Genomic DNA, 16,731 nt, shown 5'->3' with positions numbered 1-16,731 from the left:
AAGCAAGCAAGTAACTGAAACTGCACTTACCACAATGCCAGGGGCGAACCTTGCTGGGAGGTGAAGCGGTGTGCTCCCACCCCTGTTCCTGTTTCATTGTACTCCCGTGAGTCATTGAGCTGACGAGCTCATGGATGAAGCACCCGCATGCCTGTGAGAGGTACCTGACCTGAGAAAGATGTTTGCAGCCTACTCAGCAAACCCCAAATTTGAAAGATTGTAATCTCTACTGATGACGGTTAAAGAACCAGAAACACGTGTCTGGAGATCAGCACTATCTGCGCCAACTGTGGCGAAACACTCGAACACTCTTGAAGCAAGCAAGTAACTGAAACTGCATTTACCACAATGCCAGGGGCGAACCTTGCTGGGAGGTGAAGCTGTGTGCTCCCACCCCAGTTCCTGCACAATAGTACTCCCGTGAGTCATTGAGCTGACGAGCTCGTGGATGAAGCACCTGCATGCCTGTGAGAGGTACCTGACCTGGGAAAGATGTTGGCAGCTACTCAGCAAACCCCACATTTGAAAGACTGTAATCTCTACTGATGACGGTTAAAGAACCAGACACACATTTCTAGAGATAAGCACTATCTGCGCCCACTGTGGCGAAACACTCGAACACTCTTGAAGCAAGCAAGTAACCGAAACTGCATTTACCACAATGCCAGGGGCGAACCTTGCTTGGAGGTGAAGCGGTGTGCTCCCACCCCTGTTCCTGTTTAATAGTACTCCCGTGAGTCATTGAGCTGACGAGCTCGTGGATGAAGCACCCGCATGCCTGTGAAAGGTACCTGACCTGAGAAAGATGTTGGTAGCTACTCAGCAAACCCCACATTTGAAAGACTGTAATCTCTACTGATGACGGTGAAAGAACCAGAAACACGTTTCTAGAGATCAGCACTATCTGCGCCAACTTTGGCGAAACACTCGAATACTCTTGAAGCAAGCAAGTAACCGAAACTGCATTTACCACAATGCCAGGGGTGACCCTTGCTGGGAGGTGAAGCGGTGTGCTCCCATGCCTGTTCCTGTTTCATAGTACTCCCGTAAGTCACCGAACTGACAAGCTCTTGGATGAAGCACCCGGATGCCTGCGAAAGGTACCTGACCTGAGAAAGATGTTGGCAGCCTACTCAGCAAAACCCAAATTTGAAAGACTGTAATCTCAACTGCTGACGGTTAAAGAACCACAAACACTTGTCTAGAGATCAGCACTATCTGCGCCAACTGTGGTGAAACACTCAAACACTCTTGAAGCCAGCAAGTAACTGAAACTGCATTTACCACAATGCCAGGGGTGACCCTTGCTGGGAGGTGAAGCGGTGTGCTCCCACGCCTGTTCCTGTTTCATAGTACTCCTGTGAGTCACCGAACTGACGAGCTCGTGGACGAAGCACCCGCATGCCTGTGAGAGGTACCTGACCAGAGAAAGATGTTGGCAGCCTACTCAGCAAACCCCACATTTGAACGACTGTAATCTCTACTGATGACGGTTAAAGAACCAGAAACACGTGTCTAGAGACCAGCACTATCTGCGCCAACTGTGGCGAAACACTCAAACACTCTTGAAGCAAGCAAGTAACTGAAACTACATTTACCACAATGCCAGGGGCGAACCTTGCTGGGAGGTGAAGCGGTGTGCTCCCACCCCTGTTCCTGTTCAGTAGTACTCCTGTGACTCATTGAGCTGACGAGCTCATGGATGAAGCACCCGCATGCCTGTGAGAGGTACCTGATCTGAGAAAGATTTTGGCAACATACTCAGCAAACCCCACATTTGAAAGACTGTAATCTCTACTGAATTACGGTTAAAGAACCAGAAACACGTGTCTAGAGATCAGCACTATCTGCGCCAACTGTGGCGAAAAACTTGAACACTATTGAAGCAAGCAAGCAAGTAACTGAAACTGCATTTACCACAATGCCAGGCGCGAACTTTGCTGGGAGGTGAAGCAGTGTGCTCCCACCCCTGTTCCTGCTTAATAGTACTCCCGTGAGTCATTGAGCTGACGAGCTCGTGGATGAAGCACCCGCATGCCTGTGAGAGGTACCTGACCTGAGAAAGATGTTGGCAGCCTACTCAGCAAACCCCAAATTTCAAAGACTGTAATCTCAGCTGATGACGGTTAAAGAACCAGAAACACGTGTCTAGAGATCAGCACTATCTGCGCCAACTGTGGCGAAACACTCGAACACTCTTGAAACAAGCAAGTAACTGAAACTGCATTTACCACAATGCCAGGGGTGAACCTTGATGGGAGGTGAACAGGTGTGCTCCCACCCCTGTTCCTGTTCAGTAGTACTCCCGTGAGTCATTGAGCTGACGAGCTCGTGGATGAAGCACCCGCATGCCTGAGACAGGTACCTGACCTGAGAAAGATGTTGGCAGCCTACTCAGCAAACCCCAAATTTCAAAGACTGTAATCGCAACTGATGACGGTTAAAGAACCAGAAACACGTGTCTAGAGATCAGCACTATCTGCGCCAACTGTGGCGAAACACTCGAACACTCTTGAAACAAGCAAGTAACCGAAACTGCATTTACCACAATGCCAGGGGTGACCCTTGCTGGGAGGTGAAGCGGTGTGCTCCCACCCCTGTTCCTGTTTAATAGAACTCCCGTGAGTCACTGAACTGACAAGCTCGTGGATACAGCACCCGCATGCCTGTGAGAGGTACCTGACCTGAGAAAGATGTTGGCAGTCTACACAGCAAGCCCCAAATTTCAAAGACTGTAATCTCAACTGATGATGGTTAAAGAACCAGAAACACATGTCTAGAGATCAGCACTATCTGCGCCAACTGTGGCGAAACACTCAAACACTCTTGAAGCAAGCAAGTAACTGAAACTGCATTTACCACAATGCCAGGGGCGAACCTTGCTGGGAGGTAAAGCGGTGTGCACCCAACCCTGTTCCTGTTTAATAGTTCTCCCGTGAGTCATTGAGCTGACGAGCTTGTGGATGAAGCACCCGCATGCCTGTGAGTGGTACCTGACCTGAGAAAGATGTTGGCAGCCTACTCAGCAAACTCCATATTTGAAAGACTGTAATCTCTACTGATGACGGTTAAAGAACCAGAAACACATGTCTAGAGATCAGCACTATCTGCGCCAACTGTGGCGAAACACTCGAACACCCTTGAAGGAAGCAAGTAACTGAAACTGCATATACCACAATGCCAGGGGCGAACCTTGCTGGGAGGTGAAGCGGTGTGCTCCCACCCCTGTTCCTGTTTCATAGTACTCCCGTGAGTCATTGAGCTGACGAGCTCATGGATGAAGCACCTGCATGCCTTTGAGAGGTACCTGACCTGAGAAAGATGTTTGCAGCCTACTCAGCAAACCCCAAATTTGAAAGACTGTAATCTCTACTGATGACGGTTAAAGAACCAGAAACACGTGTCTAGAGATCAGCACTATCTGCGCCAACTGTGGTGAAACACTCGAACACTCTTGAAGCAAGCAAGTAAATGAAACTGCATTTACCACAATGCCAGGGGCGAACCTTGCTGGGAGGTGAAGCTGTGTGCTCCCACCCCTGTTCCTGCTCAATAGTACTCCTGTGAGTCATTGAGCTGACGAGCTCATGGATGAAGCACCTGCATGCCTGTGAGAGGTACCTGACCTGGGAAAGATGTTGGCAGCTACTCCGCAAACCCCACATTTGAAAGACTGTAATCTCTACTAATGACGGTTAAAGAACCAGACACACGTTTCTAGAGATAAGCACTATCTGCGCCAACTGTGGCGAAATACTCGAACACTCTTGAAGAAAGCAAGTAACCGAAACTGCATTTACCACAATGCCAGGGGCGATCCTTGCTGGGAGGTGACGCTGTGTGCTCCCACCCCTGTTCCTGCTCAATAGTACTCCCGTGAGTCATTGAGCTGACGAGCTCGTGGATGAAGCACCTGCATGCCTGTGAGAGGTACCTGACCTGGGAAAGATGTTGGCAGCTTCTCAGCAAACCCCACATTTGAAAGACTGCAATCTCTACTGATGACGGTTGAAGAACCAGACACACGTTTCTAGAGATCAGCACTATCTGCGCCAACTTTGGCGAAACACTCGAATACTCTTGAAGAAAGCAAGTAACCGAAACTGCATTTACCACAATGCCAGGGGCGAACCTTGCTTGGAGGTGAAGTGGTGTGCTCCCACCCCTGTTCCTGTTTAATAGTACTCCCGTAAGTCATTGAGCTGACGAGCTCGTGGATGAAGCACCCGCATGCCAGCGAAAGGTACCTGACCTGAGAAAGATGTTGGCAGCCTACTCAGCAAAACCAAATTTGAAAGACTGTAATCTCAACTGCTGACGGTTAAAGAATCAGAAACACTTGTCTAGAGATCAGTACTATCTGCGCCAACTGTGGTGAAACACTCAAACACTCTTGAAGCAAGCAAGTAACCGAAACTGCATTTACCACAATGCCAGGGGTGACCCTTGCTGGGAGGTGAAGCGGTGTGCTCCCACGCCTGTTCCTGTTTCATAGTACTCCCGTGAGTCACCGAACTGACAAGCTCGTGGATGAAGCACCAGGATGCCTGTGAGAGGTACCTGACCTGAGAAAGATGTTGGCAGCCTACTCAGCAAACCCCAAATTTCAAAGACTGTAATCACAACTGATGACGGTTAAAGAACCAGAAACACGTGTCTAGAGATCAGCACTTTCTGCGCCAACTGTGGCGAAACACTCGAACACTCTTGAAGCAAGCAAGTAACTGAAACTGCATTTACCACAATGCCAGGGGCGAAACTTGCTGGGAGGTGAACAGGTGTGCTCCCACCCCTGTTCCTGTTCAGTAGTACTCCCGTGAGTCATTGAGCTGACGAGCTCATGGATGAAGCACCCGCATGCCTGTGAGAGGTACCTGTCCTGAGAAAGATGTTGGCAGCGTACTCAGCAAACCCCACATTTGAAAGACTGTAATCTCTACTGTTGACAGTTAAAATACCAGAAACACGTGTCTAGAGATCAGCACTATCTGCGCCAACTGTGGCGAAACACTCGAACACTCTTGAAGTTAGCAAGTAACTGAAACTGCATTTACCACAATGCCAGGGGCAAACCTTGCTGGGAGGTGAAGCGGTGTGCTCCCACCCCTGTTCCTGTTTAATAGTACTCCTGTGAGTCATTGAGCTGACAAGCTCGTGGATGAAGCACCCGCATGCCTGTGAGAGGTACCTGACCTGAGAAAGATGTTGGCAGCCTACTCAGCAAACCCCAAATTTGAAAGACTGTAATCTCTACTGATGACGGTTAAAGAACCAGAAACACGTGTCTAGAGATCAGCACTATCTGCGCCAACTGTGGGGAAACACTCGAACACTCTTGAAGCAAGCAAGTAACTGAAACTGCATTTACCACAATGCCAGGGGCGAACCTTGCTGGGAGGTGAAGCGTTGTGCTCCCACCCCTGTTCCTGTTTAATAGTTCTCCCGTGAGTCATTGAGCTGACGAGCTCGTGGATGAAGCACCCACATGCCTGTAAGTGGTACCTGACCTGAGAAAGATGTTGGCAGCCTACTCAGCAAACTGCACATTTGAAATAATGTAATCTCTACTGATGACGGTTGAAGAAACAGAACCATATGTCTAGAGATCAGCACTATCTGCGCCAACTGTGGCGAAACACTCAAACACTCTTGAAGTAAGCAAGTAACTGAAACTGCATTTACCACAATGCCAGGGGCGAACCTTGCTGGGAGGTGAAGCGGGGTGCTCCCACCCCTGTTCCTGGTTAATAGTACTCCTGTGAGTCATTGATTTGACGAGCTCGTGGATGAGGCGACCGCATGCCTGTGAGAGGTACCTGACCTGAGAAAGATGTTGGCCGCATACTCAGCAAATCCCACATTTGAAAGACTGTAATCTCTACTGATGAGGGTTAAAGAACCAGAAACACGTGTCTAGAGACCAGCACTATCTGCGCCAACTGTGGCGAAACACTCGAACACTCTTGAAGCAAGCAAGTAACTGAAACTGCATTTACCACAATGCCAGGGGTGAACCTTGATGGGAGGTGAACAGGTGTGCTCCCACCCCTGTTCCTGTTCAGTAGTACTCCCGTGAGTCATTGAGCTGACGAGCTCGTGGATGAAGCACCCGCATGCCTGTGAGAGGTACCTGACCTGAGAAAGATGTTGGCAGCCTACTCAGCAAACCCCAAATTTCAAAGACTGTAATCTCAACTGATGACGGTTAAAGAACCAGAAACACGTGTCTAGAGATCAGCACTATCTGCGCCAACTGTGGCGAAACACTCGAACACTCTTGAAACAAGCAAGTAACCGAAACTGCATTTATCACAATGCCAGTGGTGACCCTTGCTGGGAGGTGAAGCGGTGTGCTCCCACCCCTGTTCCTGTTTAATAGAACTCCCGTGAGTCACTGAACTGACAAGCTCGTGGATACAGCACCCGCATGCCTGTGAGAGGTACCTGACCTGAGAAAGATGTCGGCAGTCTACACAGCAAACCCCAAATTTCAAAGACTGTAATCTCAACTGGTGACGGTTAAAGAACCAGAAACACGTGTCTAGAGATCAGCACTATCTGCGCCAACTGTGGCGAAACACTCAAACACTCTTGAAGCAAGCAAGTAACTGAAACTGCATTTACCACAATGCCAGGGGCGAACCTTGCTGGGAGGTAAAGCGGTGTGCACCCAACCCTGTTCCTGTTTAATAGTTCTCCCGTGAGTCATTGAGCTGACGAGCTCGTGGATGAAGCACCCGCATGCCTGTGAGAGGTACCTGACCTGAGAAAGATGTTGGCAGCCTACTCAGCAAACCCCACATTTGAAAGACTGTAATCTCTACTGATGACGGTTAAAGAACCAGAACCACTCTTCTAGAGATCAGCACTATCTGTGCCAACTGTGGGGAAACACTCGAACACTCTTGAAGCAAGCAAGTAACTGAAACTGCATTTACCACAATGCCAGGGGCGAACCTTGCTGGGAGGTAAAGCGTTGTGCTCCCACCCCTGTTCCTGTTTAATAGTTCTCCCGTGAGTCATTGAGCTGACGAGCTCGTGGATGAAGCACCCACATGCCTGTGAGTGGTACCTGACCTGAGAAAGATGTTGGCAGCCTACTCAGCAAACTGCACATTTGAAATAATGTAATCTCTACTGATGACGGTTGAAGAAACAGAACCATATGTCTAGAGATCAGCCCTATCTGCGCCAACTGTGGCGAAACACTCAAACACTCTTGAAGTAAGCAAGTAACTGAAACTGCATTTACCACAATGCCAGGGGCGAACCTTGCTGGGAGGTGAAGCGGGGTGCTCCCACCCCTGTTCCTGGTTAATAGTACTCCTGTGAGTCATTGATTTGACGAGCTCGTGGATGAGGCGACCGCATGCCTGTGAGAGGTACCTGACCTAAGAAAGATGTTGGCCGCATACTCAGCAAATCCCACATTTGAAAGACTGTAATCTCTACTGATGATGGTTAAAGAACCAGAAACACGTGTCTAGAGACCAGCACTATCTGCGCCAACTGTGGCGAAACACTCGAACACTCTTGAAGCAAGCAAGTAACTGAAACTGCATTTACCACAATGCCAGGGGTGAACCTTGATGGGAGGTGAACAGGTGTGCTCCCACCCCTGTTCCTGTTCAGTAGTACTCCCGTGAGTCATTGAGCTGACGAGCTCGTGGATGAAGCACCCGCATGCCTGTGAGAGGTACCTGACCTGAGAAAGATGTTGGCAGCATACTCAGCAAACCCCACATTTGAAAGACTGTAATCTCTACTGTTGACAGTTAAAATACCAGAAACACGTGTCTAGAGATCAGCACTATCTGCGCCAACTGTGGCGAAACACTTGAACACTCTTGAAGTAAGCAAGTAACTGAAACTGCATTTACCACAATGCCAGCGGTGAACCTTGCTGGGAGGTGAAGCTGTGTGCTCCCACCCCTGTTCCTGCACAATAGTACTCCCGTGAGTCATTGAGCTGACGAGCTTGTGGATGAAGCACCTGGATGCCTGTGAGAGGTACCTGACCTGGGAAAGATGTTGGCAGCTACTCAGCAAACCCCACATTTGAAAGACTGTAATCTCTACTGATGACAGGTAAAGAACCAGACACACGTTTCTAGAGATCAGCACTATCTGCGCCAACTTTGGCGAAACACTCGAATACTCTTGAAGCAAGCAAGTAACCGAAACTGCATTTACCACAATGCCAGGGGCGAACCTTGCTTGGAGGTGAAGTGGTGTGCTCCCACCCCTGTTCCTGTTTAATAGTACTCCCGTAAGTCATTGAGCTGACGAGCTCGTGGATGAAGCACCCGCATGCCAGCGAAAGGTACCTGACCTGAGAAAGATGTTGGCAGCCTACTCAGCAAAACCAAATTTGAAAGACTGTAATCTCAACTGCTGACGGTTAAAGAACCAGAAACACTTGTCTAGAGATCAGTACTATCTGCGCCAACTGTGGTGAAACACTCAAACACTCTTGAAGCAAGCAAGTAACCGAAACTGCATTTACCACAATGCCAGGGGTGACCCTTGCTGGGAGGTGAAGCGGTGTGCTCCCACGCCTGTTCCTGTTTCATAGTACTCCCGTGAGTCACCGAACTGACAAGCTCATGGATGAAGCACCAGGATGCCTGTGAGAGGTACCTGACCTGAGAAAGATGTTGGCAGCCTACTCAGCAAACCCCAAATTTCAAAGACTGTAATCACAACTGATGACGGTTAAAGAACCAGAAACACGTGTCTAGAGATCAGCACTATCTGCGCCAACTGTGGCGAAACACTCGAACACTCTTGAAGCAAGCAAGTAACTGAAACTGCATTTACCACAATGCCAGGGGCGAACCTTGCTGGGAGGTGAAGCGGGGTGCTCCCACCCCTGTTCCTGGTTAATAGTACTCCTGTGAGTCATTGATTTGACGAGCTCGTGGATGAGGCGACCGCATGCCTGTGAGAGGTACCTGACCTGAGAAAGATGTTGGCAGCCTACTCAGCAAACTGCACATTTGAAATAATGTAATCTCTACTGATGACGGTTGAAGAAACAGAACCATATGTCTAGAGATCAGCCCTATCTGCGCCAACTGTGGCGAAACACTCAAACACTCTTGAAGTAAGCAAGTAACTGAAACTGCATTTACCACAATGCCAGGGGCGAACCTTGCTGGGAGGTGAAGCGGGGTGCTCCCACCCCTGTTCCTGGTTAATAGTACTCCTGTGAGTCATTGATTTGACGAGCTCGTGGATGAGGCGACCGCATGCCTGTGAGAGGTACCTGACCTAAGAAAGATGTTGGCCGCATACTCAGCAAATCCCACATTTGAAAGACTGTAATCTCTACTGATGATGGTTAAAGAACCAGAAACACGTGTCTAGAGACCAGCACTATCTGCGCCAACTGTGGCGAAACACTCGAACACTCTTGAAGCAAGCAAGTAACTGAAACTGCATTTACCACAATGCCAGGGGTGAACCTTGATGGGAGGTGAACAGGTGTGCTCCCACCCCTGTTCCTGTTCAGTAGTACTCCCGTGAGTCATTGAGCTGACGAGCTCATGGATGAAGCACCAGGATGCCTGTGAGAGGTACCTGACCTGAGAAAGATGTTGGCAGCCTACTCAGCAAACCCCAAATTTCAAAGACTGTAATCACAACTGATGACGGTTAAAGAACCAGAAACACGTGTCTAGAGATCAGCACTATCTGCGCCAACTGTGGCGAAACACTCGAACACTCTTGAAGCAAGCAAGTAACTGAAACTGCATTTACCACAATGCCAGGGGCGAAACTTGCTGGGAGGTGAACAGGTGTGCTCCCACCCCTGTTCCTGTTCAGTAGTACTCCCGTGAGTCATTGAGCTGACGAGCTCATGGATGAAGCACCCGCATGCCTGTGAGAGGTACCTGTCCTGAGAAAGATGTTGGCAGCGTACTCAGCAAACCCCACATTTGAAAGACTGTAATCTCTACTGTTGACAGTTAAAATACCAGAAACACGTGTCTAGAGATCAGCACTATCTGCGCCAACTGTGGCGAAACACTCGAACACTCTTGAAGTTAGCAAGTAACTGAAACTGCATTTACCACAATGCCAGGGGCAAACCTTGCTGGGAGGTGAAGCGGTGTGCTCCCACCCCTGTTCCTGTTTAATAGTACTCCTGTGAGTCATTGAGCTGACAAGCTCGTGGATGAAGCACCCGCATGCCTGTGAGAGGTACCTGACCTGAGAAAGATGTTGGCAGCCTACTAAGCAAACCCCAAATTTGAAAGACTGTAATCTCTACTGATGACGGTTAAAGAACCAGAAACACGTGTCTAGAGATCAGCACTATCTGCGCCAACTGTGGGGAAACACTCGAACACTCTTGAAGCAAGCAAGTAACTGAAACTGCATTTACCACAATGCCAGGGGCGAACCTTGCTGGGAGGTGAAGCGTTGTGCTCCCACCCCTGTTCCTGTTTAATAGTTCTCCCGTGAGTCATTGAGCTGACGAGCTCGTGGATGAAGCACCCACATGCCTGTAAGTGGTACCTGACCTGAGAAAGATGTTGGCAGCCTACTCAGCAAACTGCACATTTGAAATAATGTAATCTCTACTGATGACGGTTGAAGAAACAGAACCATATGTCTAGAGATCAGCACTATCTGCGCCAACTGTGGCGAAACACTCAAACACTCTTGAAGTAAGCAAGTAACTGAAACTGCATTTACCACAATGCCAGGGGCGAACCTTGCTGGGAGGTGAAGCGGGGTGCTCCCACCCCTGTTCCTGGTTAATAGTACTCCTGTGAGTCATTGATTTGACGAGCTCGTGGATGAGGCGACCGCATGCCTGTGAGAGGTACCTGACCTGAGAAAGATGTTGGCCGCATACTCAGCAAATCCCACATTTGAAAGACTGTAATCTCTACTGATGATGGTTAAAGAACCAGAAACACGTGTCTAGAGACCAGCACTATCTGCGCCAACTGTGGCGAAACACTCGAACACTCTTGAAGCAAGCAAGTAACTGAAACTGCATTTACCACAATGCCAGGGGTGAACCTTGATGGGAGGTGAACAGGTGTGCTCCCACCCCTGTTCCTGTTCAGTAGTACTCCCGTGAGTCATTGAGCTGACGAGCTCGTGGATGAAGCACCCGCATGCCTGTGAGAGGTACCTGACCTGAGAAAGATGTTGGCAGCCTACTCAGCAAACCCCAAATTTCAAAGACTGTAATCTCAACTGATGACGGTTAAAGAACCAGAAACACGTGTCTAGAGATCAGCACTATCTGCGCCAACTGTGGCGAAACACTCGAACACTCTTGAAACAAGCAAGTAACCGAAACTGCATTGATCACAATGCCAGTGGTGACCCTTGCTGGGAGGTGAAGCGGTGTGCTCCCACCCCTGTTCCTGTTTAATAGAACTCCCGTGAGTCACTGAACTGACAAGCTCGTGGATACAGCACCCGCATGCCTGTGAGAGGTACCTGACCTGAGAAAGATGTCGGCAGTCTACACAGCAAACCCCAAATTTCAAAGACTGTAATCTCAACTGGTGACGGTTAAAGAACCAGAAACACGTGTCTAGAGATCAGCACTATCTGCGCCAACTGTGGCGAAACACTCAAACACTCTTGAAGCAAGCAAGTAACTGAAACTGCATTTACCACAATGCCAGGGGCGAACCTTGCTGGGAGGTAAAGCGGTGTGCACCCAACCCTGTTCCTGTTTAATAGTTCTCCCGTGAGTCATTGAGCTGACGAGCTCGTGGATGAAGCACCCGCATGCCTGTGAGAAGTACCTGACCTGAGAAAGATGTTGGCAGCCTACTCAGCAAACCCCACATTTGAAAGACTGTAATCTCTACTGATGACGGTTAAAGAACCAGAACCACTCTTCTAGAGATCAGCACTATCTGTGCCAACTGTGGGGAAACACTCGAACACTCTTGAAGCAAGCAAGTAACTGAAACTGCATTTACCACAATGCCAGGGGCGAACCTTGCTGGGAGGTAAAGCGTTGTGCTCCCACCCCTGTTCCTGTTTAATAGTTCTCCCGTGAGTCATTGAGCTGACGAGCTCGTGGATGAAGCACCCACATGCCTGTGAGTGGTACCTGACCTGAGAAAGATGTTGGCAGCCTACTCAGCAAACTGCACATTTGAAATAATGTAATCTCTACTGATGACGGTTGAAGAAACAGAACCATATGTCTAGAGATCAGCCCTATCTGCGCCAACTGTGGCGAAACACTCAAACACTCTTGAAGTAAGCAAGTAACTGAAACTGCATTTACCACAATGCCAGGGGCGAACCTTGCTGGGAGGTGAAGCGGGGTGCTCCCACCCCTGTTCCTGGTTAATAGTACTCCTGTGAGTCATTGATTTGACGAGCTCGTGGATGAGGCGACCGCATGCCTGTGAGAGGTACCTGACCTAAGAAAGATGTTGGCCGCATACTCAGCAAATCCCACATTTGAAAGACTGTAATCTCTACTGATGATGGTTAAAGAACCAGAAACACGTGTCTAGAGACCAGCACTATCTGCGCCAACTGTGGCGAAACACTCGAACACTCTTGAAGCAAGCAAGTAACTGAAACTGCATTTACCACAATGCCAGGGGTGAACCTTGATGGGAGGTGAACAGGTGTGCTCCCACCCCTGTTCCTGTTCAGTAGTACTCCCGTGAGTCATTGAGCTGACGAGCTCGTGGATGAAGCACCCGCATGCCTGTGAGAGGTACCTGACCTGAGAAAGATGTTGGCAGCATACTCAGCAAACCCCACATTTGAAAGACTGTAATCTCTACTGTTGACAGTTAAAATACCAGAAACACGTGTCTAGAGATCAGCACTATCTGCGCCAACTGTGGCGAAACACTTGAACACTCTTGAAGTAAGCAAGTAACTGAAACTGCATTTACCACAATGCCAGCGGTGAACCTTGCTGGGAGGTGAAGCTGTGTGCTCCCACCCCTGTTCCTGCACAATAGTACTCCCGTGAGTCATTGAGCTGACGAGCTTGTGGATGAAGCACCTGCATGCCTGTGAGAGGTACCTGACCTGGGAAAGATGTTGGCAGCTACTCAGCAAACCCCACATTTGAAAGACTGTAATCTCTACTGATGACAGGTAAAGAACCAGACACACGTTTCTAGAGATCAGCACTATCTGCGCCAACTTTGGCGAAACACTCGAATACTCTTGAAGCAAGCAAGTAACCGAAACTGCATTTACCACAATGCCAGGGGCGAACCTTGCTTGGAGGTGAAGTGGTGTGCTCCCACCCCTGTTCCTGTTTAACAGTACTCCCGTGAGTCATTGAGCTGACGAGCTCGTGGATGAAGCACCCGCATGCCTGTGAAAGGTACCTGACCTGAGAAAGATGTTGGCAGCCTACTCAGCAAAACCCAAATTTGAAAGACTGTAATCTCAACTGATGACGGTTAAAGAACCAGAAACACGTGTCTAGAGATCAGCACTATCTGCGCCAACTGTTGTGAAACACTCGAACACTCTTGAAGCAAGCAAGTAACCGAAACTGCATTTACCACAATGCCAGGGGTGACCCTTGCTGGGAGGTGAAGCGGTGCGCTCCCATGCCTGTTCCTGTTTCATAGTACTCCTGTGAGTCACCGAACTGACAAGCTCGTGGATGAAGCACCCGGATGCCTGTGAGAGGTACCTGACCTGAGAAAGATGTTGGCAGCCTACTCAGCAAACCCCAAATTTCAAAGACTGTAATCTCGCCCGGTGATGACGGGTAAAGAACCAGAAACACGTGTCTAGAGATCAGCACTATCTGCGCCAACTGTGGCGAAACACTCGAACACTCTTGAAGTTAGCAAGTAACTGAAACTGCATTTACCACAATGCCAGGGGAGAACCTTGCTGGGAGGTGAAGCGGTGTGCTCCCACCCCTGTTCCTGTTTAATAGTACTCCAGTGAGTCATTGAGCTGACGAGCTCGTGGATGAAGCACCCGCATGCCTGTGAGAGGTACCTGACCTGAGAAAGATGTTGGCAGCCTACTCAGCAAACCCCACATTTGAAAGACTGTAATCTCTACTGATGACGGTTAAAGAACCAGAACCACGTGTCTAGAGATCAGCACTATCAGCGCCAACTGTGGCGAAACACTCAAACACTCTTGAAGCAAGCAAGTAACTGAAACTGCATTTACCACAATGCCAGTGGTGACCCTTGCTGGGAGGTGAAGCGGTGTGCTCCCACCCCTGGTCCTGTTTAATAGTACTCCCGTGAGTCACTGAACTGACGAGCTCGTGGGTGAAGCACCCGCATGCCTGTGAGAGGTACCTGACCTGAGAAAGATGTTGGCAGCCTACTCAGCAAACCCCAAATTTGAAAGACTATAATCTCTACTGATGACGGTTAAAGACCCAGAAACACGTGTCTAGAGATCAGCACTATCTGCGCCAACTGTGGTAAAACACTCTTGAAGCAAGCAAGTAACTGAATCAGCATTTACCACAATGCCAGGGGCAAACCTTGCTGGGAGGTGAAGCAGTGTGCTCCCACGCCTGTTCCTGTTTAATAGTACTCCAGTGAGTCATTGAGCTTACGAGCTCATGGATGAAGCACCCGCATGCCTGTGAGAGGTACCTGACCTGACAAAGATGTTGGCAGCCTACTCAGCAAACCCCAAATTTTAAAGACTGTAATCTCTATTGATGACGGTTAAAGAACCAGAAACACGTGTCTAGAGATCAGCACTATCTGCGCCAACTGTGGCGAAACACTCAAACACTCTTGAAGTAAGCAAGTAACTGAAACTGCATTTACCACAATGCCAGGGGCGAACCTTGCTGGGAGGTGAAGCGGGGTGCTCCCACCCCTGTTCCTGGTTAATAGTACTCCTGTGAGTCATTGATTTGACGAGCTCGTGGATGAGGCGACCGCATGCCTGTGAGAGGTACCTGACCTAAGAAAGATGTTGGCCGCATACTCAGCAAATCCCACATTTGAAAGACTGTAATCTCTACTGATGATGGTTAAAGAACCAGAAACACGTGTCTAGAGACCAGCACTATCTGCGCCAACTGTGGCGAAACACTCGAACACTCTTGAAGCAAGCAAGTAACTGAAACTGCATTTACCACAATGCCAGGGGTGAACCTTGATGGGAGGTGAACAGGTGTGCTCCCACCCCTGTTCCTGTTCAGTAGTACTCCCGTGAGTCATTGAGCTGACGAGCTCGTGGATGAAGCACCCGCATGCCTGTGAGAGGTACCTGACCTGAGAAAGATGTTGGCAGCCTACTCAGCAAACCCCAAATTTCAAAGACTGTAATCTCAACTGATGACGGTTAAAGAACCAGAAACACGTGTCTAGAGATCAGCACTATCTGCGCCAACTGTGGCGAAACACTCGAACACTCTTGAAACAAGCAAGTAACCGAAACTGCATTTATCACAATGCCAGTGGTGACCCTTGCTGGGAGGTGAAGCGGTGTGCTCCCACCCCTGTTCCTGTTTAATAGAACTCCCGTGAGTCACTGAACTGACAAGCTCGTGGATACAGCACCCGCATGCCTGTGAGAGGTAACTGACCTGAGAAAGATGTCGGCAGTCTACACAGCAAACCCCAAATTTCAAAGACTGTAATCTCAACTGGTGACGGTTAAAGAACCAGAAACACGTGTCTAGAGATCAGCACTATCTGCGCCAACTGTGGCGAAACACTCAAACACTCTTGAAGCAAGCAAGTAACTGAAAATGCATTTACCACAATGCCAGGGGCGAACCTTGCTGGGAGGTAAAGCGGTGTGCACCCAACCCTGTTCCTGTTTAATAGTTCTCCCGTGAGTCATTGAGCTGACGAGCTTGGGGATGAAGCACCCGCATGCCTGTGAGTGGTACCTGACCTGAGAAAGATGTTGGCAGCCTACTCAGCAAACTCCATATTTAAGAGACTGTAATCTCTACTGATGACGGTTGAAGGACCAGAACCATGTGTCTAGAGATCAGCACTATCTGCGCCAACTGTGGCGAAACACTCGAACACCCTTGAAGGAAGCAAGTAACTGAAACTGCATATACCACAATGCCAGTGGCGAACCTTGCTGGGAGGTGAAGCGGTGTGCTCCCACCCCTGTTCCTGTTTCACAGTACTCCCGTGAGTCATTGAGCTGACGAGCTCATGGATGAAGCACCTGCATGCCTTTGAGAGGTACCTGACCTGAGAAAGATGTTCGCAGCCTACTCAGCAAACCCCAAATTTGAAAGACTGTAATCTCTACTGATGACGCTTAAAGAACCAGAAACACGTGTCTAGAGATCAGCACTATCTGCGCCAACTGTGGTGAAACACTCGAACACTCTTGAAGCAAGCAAGTAAATGAAACTGCATTTACCACAATGCCAGTGGCGAACCTTGCTGGGAGGTGAAGCGGTGTGCTCCCACCCCTGTTCCTGTTTAATAGTACTCCTGTGAGTCATTGAGCTGACAAGCTCGTGGATGAAGCACCCGCATGCCTGTGAGAGGTACCTGACCTGAGAAAGATGTTGGCAGCCTACTCAGCAAACCCCAAATTTAAAAGACTGTAATCTCTACTGATGACGGTTAAAGAACCAGAAACACGTGTCTAGAGATCAGCACTATCTGCGCCAACTGTAGCGAAACACTCGAACACTCTTAAAGCAAGCAAGTAACTGAAACTGCATTTACCACAATGCCAGGGGAGAACCTTGCTGGGAGGTGATGCGGTGTGCTCCCACCCCTGTTCCTGTTTAAT

The sequence above is a fragment of the Triturus cristatus genome, chromosome 3_2 (assembly GCF_964204655.1).
Source record: "Triturus cristatus chromosome 3_2, aTriCri1.1, whole genome shotgun sequence".
Lineage (NCBI taxonomy): Eukaryota > Metazoa > Chordata > Amphibia > Caudata > Salamandridae > Triturus > Triturus cristatus.
This window is presented reverse-complemented; position numbering follows the sequence as displayed.